The sequence below is a fragment of the Neofelis nebulosa genome, chromosome 5, assembly GCF_028018385.1.
Source record: "Neofelis nebulosa isolate mNeoNeb1 chromosome 5, mNeoNeb1.pri, whole genome shotgun sequence".
Classification (NCBI taxonomy): domain Eukaryota; kingdom Metazoa; phylum Chordata; class Mammalia; order Carnivora; family Felidae; genus Neofelis; species Neofelis nebulosa.
In genome coordinates, this window is record NC_080786.1 from 4,454,783 (window position 1) to 4,479,273 (window position 24,491).

The window sequence follows — 24,491 nt, forward strand, 5'->3', positions numbered from 1 at the left end:
GGGGCTGAAGTGGTGGCTAGAATTTCTGGGACAGGATATAAGATAATGAGGAAATACAGTGAAAGAGCCTCATAAATCTGATAGGGATAGTCTTGAGATTTTGACCAAATATTTATATGTGTGCAGAGCAGGGTTCTATGAAGCTTAGCAAAGAAGGTCTTCTGCAGGAGAGGTAAGCAGAAATTCCCAAAGCACATAAGGCCATATACTTTGAAGTTACGACCCAGTATAGGGGAGAGCTCTAAATGAGCATTTACTTAAGATCCCAGAAAGTCCACTCTTTAACAGAAGAGCGATACTGGCCCAAGAATCAGGATAAGGAATACTCTTGACTTACTCTGCATAACCTAAAACCAAGCCTCAACAAGATCAAGGTAGGTCACCAGGAAAGCAAACTGTCCTCCAGACTAAAATTCAATATTCTTTAAGGGAAATGAACAAAGTGAGACTTGGAACAACATAGCATAGACAATGTCAAGTGTGTGATCAGTAACTACTGCACATAGGAAGAGTTGGATAATGTGACCCACAGCCAGAAGGAGAAATAATAGTAAATAGAAGATGTAGGGGTGACAGAGAGATTATAATCAGCATATCAGGGCTTCCAAATGACCATCCAAATATGACCAAAGACTTAAGGCAAAAGATGGAGCAAATGATTGAACTGAACAAAGAAAGAACCAAATGCTTTAAAAGGTTAATTATACTGACAAACCGGTGTTTAAGGAAACAAAAATCAAAAATAGAAATTATCAGCATGTGGAATAAAAGAAGGAACATTACCGCAGATGCTGCAGACATAATGAAGGCAATAGCAGATATGAAAACCTTAGGCCATCAAATTTCATAACTTACATGAAATGCCCAATTCATTAAAAATTTTTATCAAAATTGACATAATGTGATATATATATATATATATATATATATATATATATATATATATAATCTACATAACAATATCTTCATTAAACAAATCGAATTTGACATTAATACCTTCTTAAAAATAGAACTACTCTTCTGGTTTTATCTACCGCGTGTAAAGGGTTTAGAAATTGTCATTCCTACTCTTAAGTTCAAAAGCTGAGCAAACAGTATAAATGACTGTTCTTGTAATTATTGCAGAACTGAGGTCACAGGGCAAACCACCACCCCCCAAATCTGAAGAGACAGACAGAGACAGAACCAAAGCTACTATCAGCCGACTGGATGCAGAAGTCAGCGGACTCATAAATTGGTAAGAACCCTAAAACAGTATTGACACGTGGCTGGAGACTGAGATCAGACAAATGTAAAGGTAGAAACTCTCAGAAACCACAGTCTACATGTTCATGTTCAAAATGTTCAAACCACATGCTCATGGGTTTTACCTACAGGTTCTCATATAGAAAAGGGAAGAAAAACTCTTGTTTTTCTAGCAGGGGGAGGGGAAAAGTAACCATTTAAAAATATGCCCAGAGCATCCTTCATAAAAAGGACCAGCGCTCCAATGGAAATATCGGACTTTACAAGAGTCTTAGCTGATGTAGGAGAAGGGAAATTACCCAATATCAACCGCTTCTAGCTTTTTTATTTCACCTAAAGGAGGAAAGTGGGGATAACTGAGAAGCACTTGTGAAGGCCACAGCCTAGGGATTCAAACTAAATAAAATGCGGAGACTTAATCACAGGATTACACAATGCTTCTCCTACTCCCACACGTTACTGCTTAAGCACTTACCCACTTAAACAGTTTCATGGGTTTTACCAAAGATAACCCTATCCAGTATCAATCTAACAAATAACTATAGGACCTGTATGCATACAATTAAAAACTAATGAGAAAATCATATAAATGAAGAGATATCCCATAATCATGGTATGGAAGATTCAATAATATTAAGATGTCAATTCTTACCAATTTGATCTATAAGGTCAATGCAATCCCAATCAAAATCCTGGCAAACTACTTTGTGAATGTCAACCAACTGATACAAACATTTATTGGAAAAGACGAAAGTCCCAGAATAGCCAATATTGAAGAACACAGTCAGAGGAGGATAATGCTACCTGACTTCAAGACTTAATACAAATCAAAACAGCATGATATTGGCAAAAGAACAGACACATCAAACAATGGAAGAAAACAGATATTCCAGAAAATAGACCACACAGATATAGTCAACTGATCTTTGATAAAGAAGCAAAGCCAATTCAATGGAGAAAGAAGAGCCTTTGTAATAAATGTTGCTGGAACAATTGGACATCCCTCTGCAAAAAATAAAACATATATATATATATATATATATATATATATATACACACATACACACACACACATATATACACATATATATACACACACATATATATATGACAGAGAGAGACAGAGACAGAGACTACAAAAATCAACTCAAAATAGATCTTAGATGTAAATGCTAAATGCAAAACTATAAAACTTAGAAGAAAATATAGAAGAAAATCAAGCTGACCTTAGGTTTGGCAATGAGTTTTTAGACAGACTACCAAAGGCACGAGCATGACCCAGGAAAGAAAAAAATTGATAAGGTGGACTTTATTAAAAATTTTTCTAACATTTGTTTATTATTGAGAGACAAAGAGAGACAGACCATGAGCATGGGAGGGACAGAGAGAAGGGAAGACACAGAATCCAAAGCAGGCTCCAGGGCTCCAGGCTCCGAGCTGCCAGCACAGAGCCCGACGTGGGGCTCGAACCTACAAACTGCGAGATCATGACCTGAGCCGAAGTCGGACATTTAACCGAGCCACCCAGGTGCCCCTAAGGTGGATTTTATTAAAAGAAAATAAAGGCAAAAAGTTTCTCCATGAAATACATTTTTAAGATTATGAAAAAAAGCCTTAGGCAAGGAGAAAATATTTGAAAAACATATATCTAAAAAAAGAACTTGAATTCAAAATATAATAAATGATCTTAAATTTCAACGAGAACATAAAACAAAATTCTTAAATGGGTACAATACATGAACGAATACAGCAGTGAAGAAGATACGCAGGTGGCATATGTAAGCACATGGAAAGACCTTCATTGTCATTTATCACCAGGAAATTGCAAACTCAAGTAATACCACACAAGGATTAGAATGGCTTAAATTAGAAAAAATAAGAATAAAACAAAATTGGCAATAGCAGGAACTCTAAGTCATCGATGTTGCAAATGCAAACGGGACAGCCACACTGGAAGACAGTTTGGAAGGTTCTACAAAGCTAAATATGGTTTTACCATATGATCCGGCAAGCACGCTCCTCGGTGTTTACACAATCAGCTTGAAAATTCACGTCGACACAAAACCTGACACACGAACGTTTACGGCAGCATTCTCCATACTCACCAAAAACTAGAGGCAACGAGGTGTCCTTCAACAGATTCACGACTACATAAATGGTGAACCCTCCGTGCAACGGAATATTATTCTGCAACAAAAAGAAATGAGCTATCATACCATGAAAAGACACGGATGCACACTGCTAAGTGACAGAAGCCATTGAAGGCACTGCAAATTATATGATTCCAATTATATGACATTCTAGAAATGGTAAAACTGTAGACCCATCAAAATGGTAAGTGGTTTCCAAGAATTCAGGGGAAGGCAGAGGTATATAAGCGAAGTATAGAGGAGTTTTTAGGGCAATAAAGTTATTCTTCATACTATTGCAGGGGTAGGCACAAGACAGACATTTGACAAAATCCATGGAACTTGACAGCACAAAGAACAAACCTTGACGTATGCTAATAAAAAATTATAATTCTGGAGGTTGGGAGATCCCAGGAAAAAAATGCACACTGTGATGGGAAAGAATCTGTGTCACAAAAAGGATGCAATAAACTTGCTGAAAGGGAACTGCAGGAAACGTGCCAGCCTAAGTCACTTTGGGTTTTTTTTTTAAATGTTTTATTTATTTTTGAGACAGAGGGAGACAGAGCATGAGCAGGGGAGGGGCAGAGAGAGAGGGAGACACAGAATCCGAAGCAGGATCCAGGCTCTGAGCTGTCAGCCCAGAGCCCGACGTGGGGCTCAAACTCACAGACCATGAGATCATGACCTGAGCCGAAGTTGGACGCTTAACCGACTGAGCCACCCAGGCGCCCCCGGCCTAAGTCACTTTGGAAATGAATGGAGTCTGTGAGACTAAATAAAGGCAAAAGGAACCACACATTAGTACTATACTCCAGTTGACGTGGTTGTTTGCCAGGGCGGGTGCAGACTAACCATTCTGATTCTGCTTTTCACACATTCTAGAATGGAACAGCCAAGTGGATGGATGGCAAAAAGTAGGGGCCAGATTTCTTACTATTGTCATGGGAGTTTACAGCTAAGCAAAGGGGAAGAGTATAGGATCATCTATTCGGTAATTAATTACAGTTGGAGACTTCTGGGGGCACCTGGGTGGCTCAGTCGGTTAAGTGTCCGACTTTGGCTCAGGTCATGATCTCGCTGTTGGTGAGTTTGAGCCCCGCATCTGGCTCTGTGCTGACACCTCGGAGCCTGGAGCCTGCTTCGGCTTCTGTGTCTCCCTCTCCCTCTACCCTTGCCCACTCACACTCTATTTCTCTTTCTTTCAAAAATAAACATTAAAAATTTGTTTAAAAAAAAAAAAAAGTTGGAGACATCTGTACCAACTCATGTTTAGCTGGTAGGAATATACACAAGTTAGTATAAACACATCTAGTTTTTGTTCTGCCAACCAAGTTGACCTAAACAAAACAAAACAAAACCCAAATCAACAACCCAGCAGCAAATAGCACACAGAGCACAAAGAATTTTATTTCTAACGTTATTCCCTAAAGGACTAATGCTCCTTGGAGAAACCACTGATTCTAGGTCTGGGACAAAAAATATGCAGGATGAGCCCGAAGCATCATTTCCCTTTGTCCAGATCTTCATTTAGCTTTTTGCTGCATCTTTAAAATAGTTGTTTCAAAGCCTTTGTCCTTTAAGCCCAACATCTGGACTTCCTCAGAGAAGTTTTCTGTCCCTTTGTTCCTTTGGATGGGTCAGAGGTTCCTGTTTCTGTGTGTGCCTTGTGATTTTTCTTTGTACTGAAAATGAGGCATTTTAATCTTCTAATGTGCTAACTCTGGAAATCAGCTTCTCCAGGTTTGCTGTCTTTTTGATAGTTGAAGGGTGTCTCCGTGCTGGGGATTAGCCTGAGGGGAACGCCTAAGACCTTTCCAGGTCTTTTCTGCTTCCTTCCACGGACATGAATAGTAGCTTCCTACGTGACCTCATATATGTGGCTGCTTTGAAAGGTCCTAAAATCCTTAAAGTGTCTGACTCCCAAAAGGTGAAAAAAGGATAAATTAAAAACAAAAAAAAAAGAGGTACTCAGAGGTACTCTGAGCTGGAGGGCAGCTCAGCCAGCAGGCACTGAGACAATGCCAGCCAGCCTGTGTGCCCAAACCTGAGCGGTCAAAGCAGCAAGCAGCATTCAGAACACAGAACCTTGATGTTGGGAGGATAAGGTGCTTATCGCCCATCTTGGGTCCAGCAGGCCACCCCAGGAACGGCTTGGCTGCCCGCCATGAGGCTAGGGGCTGGGCGCTGGGTACCACTGCTACCCCCCCAAAGGTTGAAACTGACTGTAACCAACTGCAACGTCCTAGTCAAGCTTTCTCCTGCAAGATGCAGGCATCCAAATAGACTCCAGATATTCCATAATCATTACTTCAGACACTTTCCCCCAGAACAATTGTTTTGTAGGTGTAGAGCCAGATTCCTCGTGCTTCCCGCCCTGTCATCTTCCCTGATGTCAGCCCCCAAAAAGATTCTAAGCAGTGTTAGAATGATTTTGTGAGGATTATCAGATATAAAATGAATAGAACATCGTGATCCATAGGCTAAACAGAAGGATTAAGGGGTGGCCCGATAGGAAATCTCTTTTCCGGCTTCCTCCACATTATTGATGAGGAACAGTTAGAACTCAATAGAGTGATGCTTTCTCCTACCTAGTTCGGTTTACTACACTTCTCTCTTTACTGACGTGAGAACATTCTGCAAAACACATCTGAGGCAGACAGACACAAGGGACCCACGTAACAGCCTGAATCAAAGCATTAAGAGGATCGCTTTTACCATGTCCTTGAGCAGATAAGACAATCCGTCATCTCCCTGTTTAGGCTCTCATACCCCATCATGCTCAACTGGTGCCCATAAATCAGAATGATAATCCTACATTTTAAATATTATATCCTCAAAGAGTAGCCAGATGTATTCTCCTGCCCAGCTGGGGAGATCACGACCATTCACATTTACCATAGAGTTTATTACTGTCTGGTCATGACAGCCCAAAGGGAAATCTAAAATCTACTGGAGTGTTAGAAGGAAGCGTTCAGCTCACCAACACATTTGTAAGTCCAGACCCGGTATTACTGGCCAGGCTTGAGTTTCTATTTGCGTCTTGCTCTCCCTTATTCCTTCACTTAGTACAGCTTAATATGTGTATAGAAGTGAAGACCATACTGGGAGAAGAAAGAGGCCAATGACTTTGAAATTACAAGTCACCCCCCTAACGTTAGTGATTTTTCAAAAAAAAAAAAAAAAAACCCTTTTGGAATGAATGAAGTGGAACGGAATGGAACGGAGTGCAAAAGAGAAACGAATAAAATAAGCAGCTATCAAATGCGAAAAGTACTGCTTCCTAACACTTCCTGCAACAACTTTCGATAAAAATAGGTATCGTGAATTACCGTGTAAGATTAATATCTTATTGGGAATCGTGATCCAAAAATCTGCAATTCACCCTTTAGAACACCTGGATTTTGAGATCCTGTTCAACCGTTTGGGGGAGGAAAATTTGAGATGGTTACCCGGCAAATGTCAAAGTATCAGGAAGTCACTATTATTAGAAATGGCACAAATACTAATGATATATAGTGGTTTGTGCACAAGGCATATGAATATCATCCCCCCCCCCTTTTTTTCTGGGAAGGGTTTGTGCTGCTGTTTGTAGTTTTTAAAAATAGTAACAATAATGCTTGGGCCTCATCCGGTAGATTTGCCCAGGACCGTGTGTGTTCGAAAGACCACATAGGGGAAGGCACAGCTAGGTCTGGACACGGGCATTAGGGAAATGTGCCAAATGAAATACAGAGCCAGAATAAATGTCCTTAATATCTGAGGGCAGCTTACACGGTGTTGCCTCCTGTGAGTATAAATGCTTGATTTCAACTGTCAGGGAAGGACTGTCTGTTTCAGAAAGCCACTGAGGGTGTGTGGTTATCATTTGAGATTTAACTGATGCAGGATTTATTCAGAGCATCTGAGCCCTCCCTTTGGAGGAAAAGCATAGAATTTAACATGCGCGGTGACATCGGAGGACATGAGCCGTGTGACAGGTTCTACAGTGGCTGGCTCTCACTCAGGAACTGTTCCTCGCTCTACACTGAGGGCTCAGAGAACAGTCTTTCTTCTGGAAGGGCGGCACCGACTCGAGAGTGTTTGCCCCTGTTCTTTCTGGCTCACGCCAGTGTTATCTGAATCTGGCTTCATGCTCTAATGACGTAGAACAGAGATTTCTCAGCCCTTGCCTGTTTCAGGATTACATGCCGATGACCTTCTGGAACCACCCCCACAATCTTCAGACTCTTACGGGCTGTCATCTCTCTGGCCTAAGTCAGTCAGTGTCCTGAGGCTCATTGACCAATGAGATGATGTTTTAAAGTGCATTTGGTGGGAAGAGTCTTTTTGCGCTTGGAGTCTGAAGAAAAAGAAAACAAAAAACCCAGATATTAGATAAGTACAAATATGCGGATCCCATTACCCCTTTTGCTAGGTGAAGTTTCAGACAGCCACACTGAAATAACCACCTTTGGATCACTCCGTGCTCAGTACTGTACGAGGCCATGTGACACACATGGGTTTGTTTGTTTGTTTTTAATTATTTATTCAAGCACTGGGAGAGGTCTGGGAGATGACAGACGATCATCATGGAGAACTGGGAAAGGGCTGGGCAGGCAGGAGATGGGACGGACATGCAAATTACAACCACTTCCGGCTTCACGTGGAACCCCTCCCTTAACAGACGCATCCTATATACCTAAGGTACCCACTACGCCCCAGAGGTGGGACAGTATAAGTGGGATTGACATCTGGGATCTCTACTCAAGGAATATATGTTCTACAAGAAGAGATGAGACAGATGCTTAATGTTCCAAAGAGCTGGATTGAAAATGACGGACCAGCGATCTGCCAGTGAAGGGTTGGTTTCTTGCACATCCCAGTTCTTACAGCTGCCAGCAATCCCAGAGAGCAAATCATTTTCGCACATAGGAGAAAATATTTTAACTATTTTTAAGCGAGACTATTTACTTCGGTTCGAAAGGAAGGGAAGTGAGAGATGAAATTTATCTATTTTCCCATGAAGCCAACTTACTACGAAATCAATGGAAGGAGGACAAGGTGGTACCTTCAAGCACATACCTTTGCAGGGGTCAGTTGACTACTAGAGAGCAGAATTATCGTCACTGGGGCTTCATTAGCAGGGACCTTGGTCCCCATTCCAAGCCATCGTTTCTCAGAGAACAAGAACTTCCAGTAAAACAGAATTGCTTAACACCCCAGAATGATCCGCCTGATATGGACCCTTTTTTGGGGTTCAGGAAACAGCTGATGGGACCAAAAGGTCAGGAAGTAAATAGCGGGCAAGAAAACCGGAATTCTTGCCTAAGCTGAGATAGAGTCAGACGCCCTAAAGGTCCCCACTGGGACAAGCTCAGGGGTGTGAAGAAATCAGATGAAATTCAGTCAGTGGCCGAAGTGTCTACAGCATAATACGCCGGTGATGGGATGATCGAGGGGTAACACCTGAGTTTCCTTTTTGAGCAATCCTCTGAGTGGCATTTAGCTCCCACTTGGAACGTTTCCAAAGTGCTTCTGAAAAACTACCCATAACCTCCTTAGACTACGGCATATATAAAAAGAAACGATGTGGGATTAAAAGCCTCTCATTACACCCCTTGAAGAGTAGACTGACAAACCCACGTGTGTTGAGTCAGGAAGAGAAACCCTATAAAACCTAATCCTTATTATTATTATTTTTTTGTACTGAACAAGGGAAGAATGGAAGTAGCCAAAGGTTTTTCTCCTCTTGGAAACATCTCTGTATAAATGGGTTTCTTACAAAGCATTTCTCTTCATTCATTCACAATATGCTTTGGTTTAAGTACAGTTATATTACCCTAAAGGCTAGACCTCAACGTATGGTTTTCTCAAACTAAGTGCTAAACTTCTTCCCAATTTTGGCTACATGGTTGTGCATTTGTTTTTTGTTTTTTGTGTTTTTTTAATGTAGAATTTTGGCTTTTTGAGTCTTTTTTAAATCTAGTTTTAAGTGTACGATATAGTCATTCAAAAATTCCATACGTTGCCTGCTGCTCACAAGTACACGTGCTAATCCCCATCACTTGTTTAACTCATCTACCTCCCCAACTCCCCTCTGGTCACTGACAGTTTGTTCTCTACAATTAAAAGTATGTCTTCATTTCTCTCTCTCTCTCATTTGTTCTGTTTCTTAAGTTCCACATATGAGTGGAATCATATGGTATTTGTCTTGCACTGACTTATTTTGCTTAGCATTGGACTCTCTAACTCCATCCATGTTATTACAAATGGCAAGGTTTCATTCTTTTTTATGACTAAGTAATATTCCCTTGTGTTCATGTACACACGTCTGTGTCCATTCATCAGTCGACGGACACTCTCACTCTCTCCACAGTTTGGCTATTGTTAATAACGCTACTTAAACACTGGAGTGCACATATCCCTTTGAATTAATACTTTTGTATTCTACTGTAAATACCCAGTAGAGAGATTGCTGGATCATAGAGTAGTTCTATTTTTAACTTTTTGAGGCACCTCCATATTGTTTTCCACAGTGGCCGTACCAGTTTGTATTCCCCCTAAGGGTGCACAAGTGTTCCTTCTCTTCCATATCCTTGCCAACATTTTTTTGTTGGCTACATGTTTTTTTGTATTGGAGGTGGTGGTAGGTATACATTAACATCACATTTCAGGCAATTCCAGAAGTTTTGTAGACTCTAAACATCTCTGTTGGCCCCTGAAGTATTCTTATCAAAATTAAGAAACCCTGTTCTACTGGATTCCTTTAGATTTTTATACATTTGATTGTTCATTAGTTGTATTTCTATATAACAAGAATTACTGCTCTGTAAATAGATTTTTAATTAAAAAAAGGTTCACATTATAGGCAGAAATCCCAGTCCATTGACATCTACCCTAAAACAGCCTGCTTGGCTGCTGATTTCACAGTTAAGAAAGGGCCCCTGGAGCCTCTATAATGGTTCCCCGGGGTAACTTATTTATAAGTTAATTTCCAATCCTAGGTGGATAGCTCCCCCTTGCTCTCCTAACCAGGGTTATCAGATTGTTTTTGTAAGTTTGGAAAAATATTTTACATTTCATTAAACACTCTTATTTTTATACATATTCTGAAATACATGAGAGTATCTATCTATCATCTATCTATCTATCTATCTATCTATCTACCTACCTACTTACCTATGTATCTATCATCTATCTATCTATCTCAGTATAGCAAAACTCAGCTATACTTTCCAAATTTCAGAACGGATGTAGCTGTATCTCCTATTATGCCAATGAAATTATTTCTAAGAGCCTCTATGAGATATTCGCTCATTCTCTTCATAGCAATCTGTCTCTATCTCTGTTTCTCTTTCTTTCTGTTCAAACACCTGACAGTACAAAGCACCTCTAATGGGAGGAGTCTCCTTCCTCCAGGCATGTATCCTTGACTGTATCCTACAGCCCACATTATCATAGGATACGAGACCTCCATCCACGCCAGGCAATTCTCCCCTGTGCTAGAGCACCCAAGACCCCGGGCTCATCTGAACACACAAGTGAAATGGCCAAATGACTACAATGGCAGAGGCAGGTTCATCTCGGTTATCATGGTTATTAAAAGTATTTCTGCTTCATTACTAGGGACAGAACCTAAAGTGCATCCTGAGGTTGCATTCGATGCTAGGCCTACGCATTCACTCTGGATAAGATGGCAAGGAGGAAGGAAGTGTGTGTCCTGTAATTCACGGAAAAGTTGGCATCTGTCTTTCTCAAATGGATAGAACGAACATCAGAGATTATTCCTCTGAGTAAACTTTTTGTTTGTTTCAGAGAATAATAATTCTGATTGGACTGCTTGTTAAGGTAATTCTTGGCACAAACAAGGGAGTGCTATTATAACTAACCTCACAGCTCGGTGGAAATCCATCCAGAAAAGTGTGAAATGGCCTCTGCTAAGCAAGCATGAGGCAATGAGTCACAAACTCACAGAAAACACCTAGAAAGACACAAACACAGATGTCCTCTCCCCTTCCTCCTTTTCTTCCCGCTTCTCACACACCCACCAAGGAGGATGGTGAGATTTTTCACAGATGCAACGTGGGTAGAAGGGGCTTAGGTCGTTTGCTGGAATTTTTTGCTTTGTTTTGTTTTGTGTATTTGGTTTTTTTTTTTAAGTACCTCCAAATTTCTCCACAAATGACATTTTATCTCTAATTTCCATTTGCTTATTATTCCACAAAGTAATTTCAAGTGAGGAAGTCAGTATGCTTACATTGATACTGGCCACACTGTTGTAACGATTTTAGACAATCAAGAGAGACAGAAAAACAAAAAGGTGACAGAAGAGGGAAAGGAAAAGAGAATTAAAAAAAAATGTTAAGGACTGGCAAAAATAAAAGTCAACAGAGGATGACATCTCCTTCGGTACCTAAATTATGTCAGCATTTTTCTGGCACCGTTGGATGGAGATATATCATTTCTATTATTTAATAAACAGCAAGTTAGCTTCCTGTAATCTCAATATAGATCACGCTTAAACATCCTGGGATTCTAATTGCTTAACGAGCTCTTTCCATCCCCACTCCTACACACCCGGACAAGGAGAGAGTCTATTTGCCTTTTCGTGCTGGACTATAATTATGAACTGTGCTTTGAAAATCTCAACTATGTGACTAGTTGCGATTGAACTTCTCCAAACTCGTGTCATCAAGTTACAATAAGGCAAGAGGGCGGGCTCTTGTCCAATATGACTGTCCTTACAAAAAGGGAAGATTTGGAGGCAGACATGCACATATGGAGATGAGGACAGGGATTGAGGTGATAATTCTACAAGCTAAGAAATGCCAAAGATGGCCAGTGAACCACCAGAAGATAGGCAAGAGACACAGAGTGGACCGTCTCTCATAGTCCTCCGGCAAAGCTGACCCAATCACATCTTGACGTTGGTGTCACTCGGATATGCCATCCCAGAACTACAAGACAATGCGTTTCTACTGTTTAAGTCATGCGGTTTGTGGAACTTGGTGTGGCAAACTAATATACTGACCTTATTCTTTTTATGTCTTCCAAGACCTACCCATCTCCCACAAAGGATTAAGTGCTCTATGAAATCAGCAATAAAGTAGAAATCGGGATAACCAATTTTAAGGAGATATAGAAGGGCCCCCTTTACAACATCCCTATTTAATATCTTGATATTCCAGTGAGAAAACACGAAACCGTTGGAAATGTTCTCAGTCTGGGGAAAAGAAAAGGAAAAAAGTATGCCATGCCAGCCATGAGTTCTGAAACAAAACTCAACAGTTTTCTTATTCTGAACCAATGTAAACAATCACAACTGTAATAAATATAAAAAATGCAATTAAAAAAGTATGAGTGCCACCTCACATAAGACTTTGTCACCTAATAATCACAGTGTGCTATGCCACGATGTCCCCAGATCCATACTCCAACATGTCTGCAGTGATCGGTTTTTACTCTACCTGCCTTGAGATGTGGAATGAATATATAACCAAATAACCACACATTTTGCATAGTTAGGTAGGCAAGTAAGTATTTACCCATAAAGGGTACTCATCTAACTTGAAGTGGGACCATAAAGCTCCTTAGTCCAATAGGTATCACACAGGGCATCACAGTACATTCTGGAAAAGTGTGGTTTTGCTTCCTTTCACAATTACAGCCATCATATGATAAACTGTCCTGCCACTAAAGAGACTGGATTGACTCTCATGATATGTGTAATGAGGTTAAAAACAATTACCCAATTTTCAGAAGAAAGGCCATCTTAGCCGACATGAGAAATTTGATAATTATATATAGTTATTCTCAAGTACAAAATCAATATTTATTGCACACTTACTATGTGCAAGGCATTGGGCTTTGTATATATTATTTCATTTTTTAAGTTTATTTATTTATTTTGAGAGAGAGAGAGATGAGCAGAGGAGGGGCAGAGAGAGAGAGAGGGAGGGAGAGAGAGAGAGAGAGACAGAATCCCAAGCGGGTTCCACACTGCAGGGCTTGAACTCACGAACTCCGAGATCATGACCTGAGTCGAAACCAAGAGGTTTTAGTCACTGAGCCACCCAGGTGCTCCTATATTATTTCATTTAATCCTCATAAAGTATGAATTTTTTTTTCTCTACTAACCTTTTATTTAAGAATTATACTTAACATACATGAATGGATGACTGAGTATTATTTTCAGAATTTTAAAATAATAGTTAAGTGGTATTGTCATTCTTTTGTGCCAACCCAAGTATCCATCCATGGATGTTTTGAAGTCAAAGCTAGACAATACATATGACTTCCAGATATCTGTATGGATTCATAAGCAACCTAATTATATACAGACCTAGCATATCTCTTAAGCTAATTACAAAGTATCTCCTACACTTTTTATCAGAGAAACAGGATTGTTTTCCATTACTTTATGTAACCAATGGGCAGCATGTGCAAAGGGTTGTGGTAATCTCCATGAGGAACAATCTTTATGATTACCTGTAAAAGAATATCCCATCCCCTTAAAACCTGATCATAAATTTAAGATTTTAATTCAGAAAATTAATACTACACAAACCAATGGGAGATGTGTTCAGAAAGCAAATGTGTTTCAAAAGAATTAAAAAATATATATTAAAAGGACTAAAATAATAACAAGGTTCAACTATATTCCCATTCAGGATAATTTATATGGTGGATACAGTAAAGAATGTATACTTTCTCGTGTGTGTTTTTTTTAAGTTTATTAACGTATTTTGAGAGAGAGCGAGCGAGCAAGGGAGGGACAGAGAGATAGGGAGAGAAACAATCCCAAGCAGGTTCTGCGCTAACAGCACAGAACTCTATGCGGGTCTCCATCTCCCAAAGTGAACCATGAGATCATGACCTGAGCCGAAATCAAGAGTCAGACTCAACCAAGTGAGCCAGCCAGATGCCCCAAGAATGTATACTTTCAAAGTAGAGTGAGGTGATAAAAACGTTCCATTTTATAAGGATTTTCTGCTTACTCTATGCTTGATAACCACTCTGTGAGGGTGTTAAAGCTGTCATGATCCTCAGATGTTACGTAACTTGCCTGAAATAACAATCTCTGACTGTGTTATTGAAAACCTATATTTAATATGAGCTGTGATTACTCCCCAGGGTTTCAGGGACAGACTTGCCCTTCAAGGAAGCTGCGACATGGCTAGACCTCAATGGATGCAAGGAACTGAATGGCACCACTTTGGGTACTTTTGAACTAAAAGTATCAGATAACACACCCCAGGGTGTTGCCAGATCCGGTCATGCAGAACCGCCCAAGAAAGTGAAATTATTGCAAGTCTGTTTAGTCGGTTAACCCAATTTCTGATCTGACCCCACCTGAGTTGTAGCTACCGTTTCTCCACATTCACATTAAATTAATATGGACATTCTTGGGGCACTTGGGCGGCTCAGTCTGTTGAGTGTCTCACTCTTGATTTTGGCTCAGGTCATGATCTCACAGTGTGTGAGATCAAGCCCCATATTGGGCTCTGTGCTGACAGCACAGAGTCTGCTTGGGATTTTCTCTCTCTCTCTCTCTCTCTCTCTCTCTCTCTCTCTCTCTCTCTCTCTCCACCCCCCCCTTTTCTCAAAAAAAAATATACACTAAAAAATTAATATGGACATTCTGAACTGTGAACAGAAATAGGCTGAAGAAACCAGAACTAGGAGTGAGGATACCCAAGGACCAGGAAGCAAAAGTCATACCAAGAAGATATTTTAGGCCCAAGGGAGGCACGGAAGTTGCAGCTGAAGATGGGGCAGTGAGTGTGGGGGAGAGGGGTGGAGAAGAAGGAGGGGAAGGAATGATGGGGCTTTAAAGGAGAGATAACATTGTGGGGGGTGACGGAAATGTTGACTCCATTGTGGTGGGGCTTTCATGGGTGCACCCATATGGAAGAACTTGAAGACAAATGCTCATCAACAACAGAAGGGATAAGTAAGTTGTAGTGTGTTCAAACACTGCACAACCAGTCAGCAGTGAGGATGAATGAACTACATACATCAATTTAGATGGACCTCACAACCTGACATTGAGAGAAGCCACTGTGTAACCGTGTCTGGTGTGATTCCATTTATACAAAATTGGAAGTGAGGAGAGCTATTCTGGGGAGCTGGCCGTCGGGAGGAGGATGTTTCGTGGAGCCCAGGGAGGGCGCGAGGTCTGGCAGGCTGCTAATGCTCCATTTCTTGGTCTACAGTGTGACAGTACGGTTGGGATCAATGCGTAAAATTCCACTGAGTTGTACGTTTCTGTGTGCTTGCTATTTTTAACACTGAAATTTTACAATTACACATCGATGGAATTAAAGCGACAGAGGAAAGAAAATATTCATCCAAACCAAAACTGTAATTCTTTATACCTCCTAAGAGAGGTAAAAATGTATCTCTATCCTACTGTCTTCTCTGCAAGAAGATAATTCAAAGCCTCTGCCACTGATAATTTGAATATTATATATTCAAAAGTAGGGCTCAGTGTTTAGGCCCAGGGCTATAAAGATAAACTGCCATGTGAAATGAAATGAACAAATTTAGGTTCTATGAGAGATCCTAAGTGTTGGAAACCCTAATATGTATCGGAACATAATTATTTATAATTATTTGTTCACTCTCCTCTCCTTCACCTACTTCTTTGCCGACCGACTTTGGTCTTATCCACGCAGATATGAGGAGACATGACATTTGCCATATCCAAGTAGAATGTTTAGATGCATGGTGTGGCTTGGCTGGGGACCTCTTGTATTAACTTTCTACCAGGAGGACCGCACGTCCCAGAGAGTGACAAGTCAGACTCCAAAATGCAAAGTACCATCCAGCAAACTGATCAAACCCCCCGAACACCTCAGAGTCCCAGCTGACCATCAACTGTCAGGCAACATGAGCAAGAAAGAAAGTTCTGGAAGCCACTAAGATCTGGGGGATGTTGTGATGCCGTATAAGGAATTCACGGACCATTACAAACAGCAGAGGAACCTCTTTATCCTTAACTCCGATCTTAAGTAAAATTGGCTCTAAAGTAAAGCAAGGAAAGTAAGCATTAATGTTTCTGTTCCACAAAGTATCTAGGAGAAAATGGAGACATTGAGACTTTTGCAAAGAAACATAGCAGAAATAGCAAGAAAAAAAAATTAAAGGAGAAGTCAAAGAAGAATCAATGTCTATTTACAGAGGACCTTCTTTTTTTAAAAAATCAATCATAATACCTCCTGGGAAGGAAATGGTTTACAGCGCTTGTAACGTTTGACCCCAACCAGACCTCCCATAAGCAGTCTATTCCTCTAATTGGGATCAGTAACACGGCAACGTATCTTTAAAATGTTTCTAGTAGTATTTACTTGGGCATCCGGATTTCTTAGGATAAATAAACTTGGGATTTATAGAGTTGTGGGCTGCACTCAGATGGAGAATAGGAAGTAATCTGGCAGATGTTTTCTCTGTGTGTGACTCAGACACAATAAATACTGAGAGGTCCCAATCTCAGACAGATCCCGAGAACAATGTTTTATACATACTGTTAATGCTCCTGCAAAGCCAAATTTTGATCCAGGGAAAGAAACACTTTATAGAAGCTATGTGATGAGTTCAGGTTGCTCTAGAGAAGAATGTCATGTATTTATGCTGCTTTCTTGCTTTATTCTTTCTACAGCTGGCCATGTTTTTCATTGGATAACATAGGTAAGTCACTTGAGCATTTAACCTTGTGACTATACCCTGAATATTTGTGTGCTCCCAAAAGTCATATGCTGACATCCCAACTCCCAAGGTGATGATACCAGGAAGTGGGGCCTTGGGTGGTGATTAGGTCATGAGGGGAGAGAGCACCTTGGGGGGATTAGGGCCCTCATAAGAGATACTGCAGAGAGCCCTCTCCTCTCACCCCTTCTTCTGTGTGGGGACCAGGCAGGAAGCAGGCTGTTGTGCAACCTGGCACAGGGCCCTCGCCAGAACTCAACCATGCTGGCACGCTGATCTTGGGCTACCAGTCTCCAAAACCGGGAGAAACCAATTTCTGCCATTTATAATCAATCACCTAGTCTATTGCAGTTACGATGCAGCAAGCGGAACTAAGACAACAAGGCCAACAGGCCATTTCAATCTTGTGCGATGACAGAAATCGGCATAGTGGACCAAGGAAAGAAACGATTCACTCAATCCTGCATCTTTTTAAATTTTTTCAGTCACTCATGCCTCTCAGAGAGTCTTGTGATTAATGAACAGTATGGTTGATTAGCATTTATTTCATTGCATTACTTTTCTTAGTTTGTAAACTCTCAGAAGGAAAGCATTTTGACTCTTTACTTCTCTTTGGATACTGGTAAATTCTCTAGTATATCCATCTACTTCAATTAGGTGCTGAATAAAATATTTTATAAAGAAAAGAACATGTGATAAATATGGAAGTCATTTAAATATTCAGTGTGTGGGAATGTGAAATTTTTTTTCTTCAAAATTTACTGCCTTTGGCACAAAGCATACAAGTATACTATTTATTTTTAGAAAATTTTTATGAATGCTATATGATCCCGCACTATTTCCTTCAATATAATCAGACCTTATGTCCTTCTGCAAGGCCCATTTTAAAATATACACTTATCAGGGATGGGCCCTTTTACTACATGACGGGCTGCATTTTATAACTTCCAAGGGAAAACAATCGTACTTAAATATGAGTAGAGATCTTTTTTTTTTCCATTAAAGAAATGGTGTTCTGTGTCTATAGGAAGTACCATAAATATGTCTTCTTCCAAAGTCCAAGAAGTACGATTTAATATATTAAAAGAGCAGAGGTGGACACTTACTCATATACATTCGGCACTAAAAGATTTGGTAATAGATTTAAATATAGTTCTGGCAAGTATTTTTTGGACTCTAAATGTGAGATCCCTCTTCTGCAAAATGTCGGCAACCCAACTAGTTGAGTTCTGGTTGAGTTGTGGTGACGTTTCTCTTCCTGCTTGCAGATCACTGGCTGGGAACCTCTTTTCTGTGACTATCAGTCACTTTAAGAGAATACAAAATTATTTCCATTGAAAATTTTGGTAACACCTACTAAAGCAGAGTTGCTAAAAATGGAAGGGCACTGTGGATCACCACTCGCGTATTTTGATTCATTTCAGGACTTGTAGTTATCTTCAGCGGGGCCGGGGGTAAGCGATAAAATGTTCTCCTTTGGCAGATCTTCTATCCTTTACATATGATATGGGATTTTCAACTATAACAGATGACTGAATGCAACAAGGTACATGAACTTGAAGACTTTCATCTCCATTATTCCAGATGTGTATCGAGACCTTACGTATTGTTTTCTGTTTGACAGAGAGTGAACAAAATAATACCTAAGCTGACTAACTTCTTCAGAGCCTAGGCAAATCTGAATCAGGACAGGAACAATTTAGCACGCCTAAATTCAAACTCTCAAAACAGAAACCGATTTTATTGTATCTCCTCGGTGCTTGGTTCTTATCTGGTAACGTGGAGACTTTAAATTCACATCAACAGTAGTGAAGTATGAGAAAATAGGTAGAAGTTATAAGAGAACTTAGAAGTTATAAGAGAAACTGCTAGCTTCCCAAGAATAATATTCGTTTTGAACCATGGCAGATCTGATCCAGACAAGGCTGCTTCTTTGCTTTTAATATTCCTGTGCTTTTAATATTCCTGTCTACAGTTTACGCTCTCTGTTTTCACTGATTACATGAAACATGTAAATTTATGTTGATTTCTCCATTCACATTAAATGGAAATTTGCCAATTATTATCGTAGCTCAGGTAAAATTTATATTTCTCTTTTTCTCTCTCTTTCTTCCCCACCCCTGTCTCCTCTCTTTTATCGGCAGAGTCTTTATTAGTTACCAGCTTGCCCTCCTCTCTTTTCTCTCCTCAATAAACTTTCTGCCGATGGGGTTGACTTGGGGTGCCTTTTTTATTGAAGTCAACCAAAAAAACTGTAGTTGTGCTACCTGAACATCATGAAATATGAATTCAGAAATGTAGTTTCATCGATTTCAGTAATCGAGTAAGACTAACCGAAGGTTTAAAAAATATTTCCTGGGAGATATCTTACTGTTTTACCAACCTAAAAAAAAAAATCTTATTTTTTTTTCTTTTCTGTATCACCTTTTTTGAAGTATTATGTACCCATTTTAAGAGTGTAACTCATGCTTCAGAAAACTGCATTTCAGGAATGAAAACTACAAGAAGATAAGGAAAGCCTTATTTTAAGGAGGAATGCACTGATACGGTACATGCAAGCAGATGATTATTTTGTACCTTTTACGTGACTACGAAATGTGTGGAGTAGTGACCATATAAAGCACGAGCGTGTGTCATTGAATATTAATTTTCAGGTCTTAACGTTTAAGCATGATGAGACATATTGAGGGAGAAGTACGTTAGAAAAGAAAACTTCTGGGGCGCCTGGGTGGCTCAGTCGGTTGGGCGTCCGACTTCAGCTCAGGTCACGATCTCGCGGTCGGTGAGTTCGAGCCCCGCGTCGGGCTCTGGGCTGACGGCTCAGAGCCTGGAGCCTGCTTCCGATTCTGTGTCTCCCTCTCTCTCTGCCCCTCCCCCGTTCACGCTCTGTCTCTCTCTGTCTCAAAAATAAATAAACGTTAGAAAAGAAAACTTCTAAGGTTGAAATGCATTTGGATATGTTTTGCTCTGAGTTGGCCATCTTTGCTCATAATCGCAAAGAAATAGAATTCCACTTTCTGAGAAGATACAACCAGAATAGGAGTAAAGCTTGCTAAGACGATGTTCAGCAGCCAGTCTAATTCAGTGTGTTATTTTTTTTCTCTTTCAGAAGGAAAAACAGTAACTTTCCAACCTGCTTCATTTTCTCTTTCAGACGCACACTTTCAGTCCATGTACTAAGCACCGCGTTAATTACGGCCACTACATCTGATTTTTGCACATTGTTCTTAACAAGAGGACCTTAAACTTGGGACAGGATTTGACAGACCCAGTACAATTTGATATCTAGTTATTTCATTTGGCCCACACCACATCCCTATGGGAAGCTGGTGCAACACCGTTCATCACATTTTGAAAAGGAGACTTCTTCAAATGCGGATTTGGTCAGATATCAGATAAGGTGATGCAGAACTAACCTGAACGGAAGGGCCCGGGTCTAAACTTGAGCCGAACGATGGGACCGATGCTGAGGACATAAAGCCAGCTACAGAAGCAGGTCAAAGTGATCAGAAAATGACGTGATGAGCGGCCGATGTGTGCCCAGGCCATCAGTGACCTCCACGGGGTCCAACTGTAATGCCAGGATATTCTCACAATAGACAATCTAGCCCAGAATGAAGAAGCCACCCGCAAAGACGCAGGCAGGAGGCTCCCATCTACAGATATTTGAGGGCAGTCACACAGCCATGGAACCAGGATTTTAGTGCCCTGAATTACTCCATCCTGGGCGACCAAGAGATACACGAGAAAACAATTCAGAATGATAACTGGGTTCCTGCAGCTTGGAGATGATGTCCCTCAGTGGCTCTACCCATCTCCAGGCTTCTATGCTTCAAATCTAAGGGGGGATCAATTTCAAATGCAAATTTGATCATCTGAGAGCTGTCAGTGGTCCCTCGGGAACATGTTTTAAACAGACCTTTAAGAACTTGATTCTCCCTCGCCATTAGAGACTCTTAAAAATTGAGAATAAACTGAGGGTTGATGGGGGTGGGAGGGAGGGAAGGGTGGGTGATGGGCATGGAGGAGGGCACCTGTTGGGATGAGCACTGGGTGTCGTGTGGAAACCAATTTGACAATAAATTTCATATCAGAAAAAAATATACTACAGGAAAATGATAGCGGGGACCACTATCGGTATAATTTTTAAATAAGCTGAATAAACCATCATGTTTTTCACTTGAAAAAAAAATGGATTCTTCCTGCCTTTCTCATTTTCTGCCATCACCTTTTCATTCTAGCACTATTTCGTGTTTGGGGGTCTTTTTGTTATTTCCTCCATCTGGCTGGCAAACCCTTTACCTCCTTTTCTGCACAGCAATATAGGTTCTGTCCTAAAACCACATGTTTTTTATTTACTCAAAACATATTTATTGAGCACCCACGATAAGCACTGTGTTAGAATCTGATATAAAGATAAACAAGTAAAGCCTCTGAATTCTGGGAATTCGTGGCAAGGTGGTGGGGGAGGAGTGTGCAGACACAGGCCACTAAATAAGCCATTCAGTGTAGTGGCTGGTTTTGTTGTTAAAGAATTCTTTTTTAAGGGGCGCCTGGGTGGCTCCATTGGTTAAGTGTCAGACTCTTAGTTTTGGCTCAGGTCATGGACTCATGATTTATGAACTTGAGCCCCACATCAGGCTCTGCAGTGACAGTGAAGAGCCTTCTTGGCATTCTCTCTCTCTCTCTCTCTCTCTCTCTCTCTCTCTCTTTCAAAACAAATAAACTTCAAAAAAGAATTTTTTTAATTATTTTTAAATTTTTTTTTAGACAGCAAGAGAGAGAGAGAGAGAGCATAAGCAGGGGAGAAGGGCAGAGGGAGAGAGAAAGAGAAAAATCCTAAGCAGCTTCCATGCTCAGCGCAAAGCCTGACCCAGGGCTCGAACCCATAAAACTGGGATCATGACCTGAGCCAGAGTCAAGAGTAAGATGCTCAACTGACTGAGCCAGCCAGGCACCCCAAAGGATTGTTTTTAAAAGAAGTTATAATCATGACGTTCATACAGATAGCAAAAGAACATGTGTCAAAGGTTAAAAATTACATTTAAGTCATCAATTAACAAGAGAACCAGCAAGATCTTACAGAAGATTCAAAGGAGAATTCAAAGATATATAGATAGATTGATTGACAGATAGACAGAAATTTGCAAATACATAATAGGTCTATCCGGAGGGCAATAATCAAGTGTATTCTACCATATACAATGAATTTGCATTTCTATGGACAAGAACCATTTGGATTATTATCACTCTTGTGCATTTTCCGGAGTTGTAAAATAGCTCCAAAATAATGAAAGAGGGAGATAACTGATGGATAAGCTAGACAGGACACACGGTGATGTGTTCTTGCCCATTTCCGAGTTTTCCTCAAATAATTTCCTGACAGAGTTGAGGCCTATGAGAAGCTGGTGGTCATAGAGATTATGTACTTAAATTGGCCTACAGTTGGAAGAATTATGAGAAAGGCTTTATTGAATATCTGATGTGTTGATCGTCATTGTGAATGGGATTTTTCCAGGTAAATGTGACAATGAGGAACACAATCTCTAGCTGTAAGGAGGAGAAAGAGTTTTAAGCAAAGACCTCAAGGTGGTAAAATTCGTGAGTCTCAAGAGTGTTCCCTTGTGAGCAGCAGCAGAATAAATTTTATGACCCCCCCCCTCAGTCTTTTCAGGATTCTAAATACAACACTGATGTAAGAACTCCTCTCAGATGCTTTGAGACAAGAGCAGTCAATGGCCCTTCCATCTCAGGTTGGTTCCCAAAGTATGGTCCCAGAACAGCAGTATTGGCATCACCAGGGAACTTGTTGAAAGTGAAAATCCATGGGCCCTAACCCACACCTACTGAATCAGAAATTCTGAGGGTACACCAGGGAGTCTAGTCCAACAAGCCCTCCAGGTGATTCTGGAGAACCACTGTCTTAGAGGTACAGATAGTTACCTGAAGACCTGTGGCGAGACCACCTGTGGTGGTCCTTGAGGACCTCAGTTGGAGGAAGAAAATCCTTCCACAATCACACAAGAAGACATATGGGTGAATATGTGATTTCTGATTTTAGAAAACAATTTATCTGCACATATATCCCTTCACTCCTTCCTCTAGTCTGCCTGAACAGACAATTGCACCTCCTCTCAATCCCCAGGTCAAACCCACAGAGATATAGCATGATAGACATTACTGAATGGCTGAACCAATGGCTGCCACAAGGCAGAAACTCCACACCAAACCTCAGGATCAACACAACTGTTGGAGCAGCAGGAAAGCTAATACGAATAATGGATTAGAATGCCTCCACCCCTCCAGCTGAAAAGAGCAGTCTAGTTCTCAATGAGGGAAGATCGTCCTTACACGGGTTGGGGTACGCATGCTGGATCCCGGCTCCCCCTGGAAAGCAGAGCCTATAATAAGGACTCACATGAAGGTACTTGATATTGGAAAGTGATCTCAAGGAAGTGGAATGGGAGACCGAGGAGAGTGACAGAGGGAACGGAAAACTCTTGAATTGGTCTTGCCTCTTGAGTGGGCAGTTGGAGTCCAACCTGCCCGCACTCTTGAGGAACCCACTGAATACACTTCCCAATAGTCCACCAAGGGTTGGAAGAGGAAGTACCGATCCATATGCTCTCATCGCCTTTTGTCAAGTCAAGGTTTACTTTGTGGGATGTAGACACCATCAACATTCCAAAATTCCAAAATATCGTTTCCAAAAGTGGATACTCAGAGAAGCCCTCAAACAGAAAGCCAGAAGTACCTATGTGTGTGAGCCAAGCTTCTGTCAGTTCTCACCTCCAGACAGCTGGTCACAGCAGCAATGGCTGGAATAAAAAGGGAGGCACAGGAAGTGGTTAACATGTGGGTATTTCCTTCTGGACCAGACCCTTCCAAGTCAAGAAGATTATTCCACTTCCTCCAGCCCCAAGAGCAAACTGTTTGGCCCAGCCCACAAAGAGGATTTTGACACAACAGCACAGTGGGGCCATGGGAAGGCAGTGTGGACGCCTGATGGTCTCAGCTAATGCACTTTAGCTCTGGAACTCACAGCCTGGACGGTTCCATCTTCACCACTCACCCAGTCGCACGTTCTGGAGAAATTTTATTTTTCCCAATCCTCAGACTGTTAATATAAATTTGTATTAATAATCTACTTAACAGTCTCATAAGCATGTTGGGATATGTTGGGAAAGAATATAATGTTTATGCAAAGTATAAAAACAGTGACAACCAAACTAACATAATATCTAGTTATGATAAAGCCTTTATTATGGCATAGTGTTTTATCATATTCAAAACTGTACTGTTGTGTCAACCCCATCTTACAGATAAGAAAACTGAGGCACAGTGAGGTTAGGTAAGACACACACACACACACACACACACACACACACACAGAAAATAACCCAGCAAGTATGCAGATATTCAAACAAA

At 40.8% G+C, this 24,491-nt stretch overlaps 1 protein-coding gene across 1 annotated transcript in view; it reads right to left on the reverse strand.

Moving 5' to 3' along the window:
- Positions 1-7,300: 7,300 nt before the first annotated feature.
- The window catches only part of LOC131513030 (uncharacterized), a 141,375-nt gene continuing 124,184 nt past the window's right edge, over positions 7,301-24,491 (reverse strand). The window contains exon 4 of the mRNA XM_058732362.1: positions 7,301-7,716. The gene's annotated coding sequence lies outside the window, so the exon portion shown is untranslated. The remainder of the gene's footprint in view (positions 7,717-24,491) is intronic.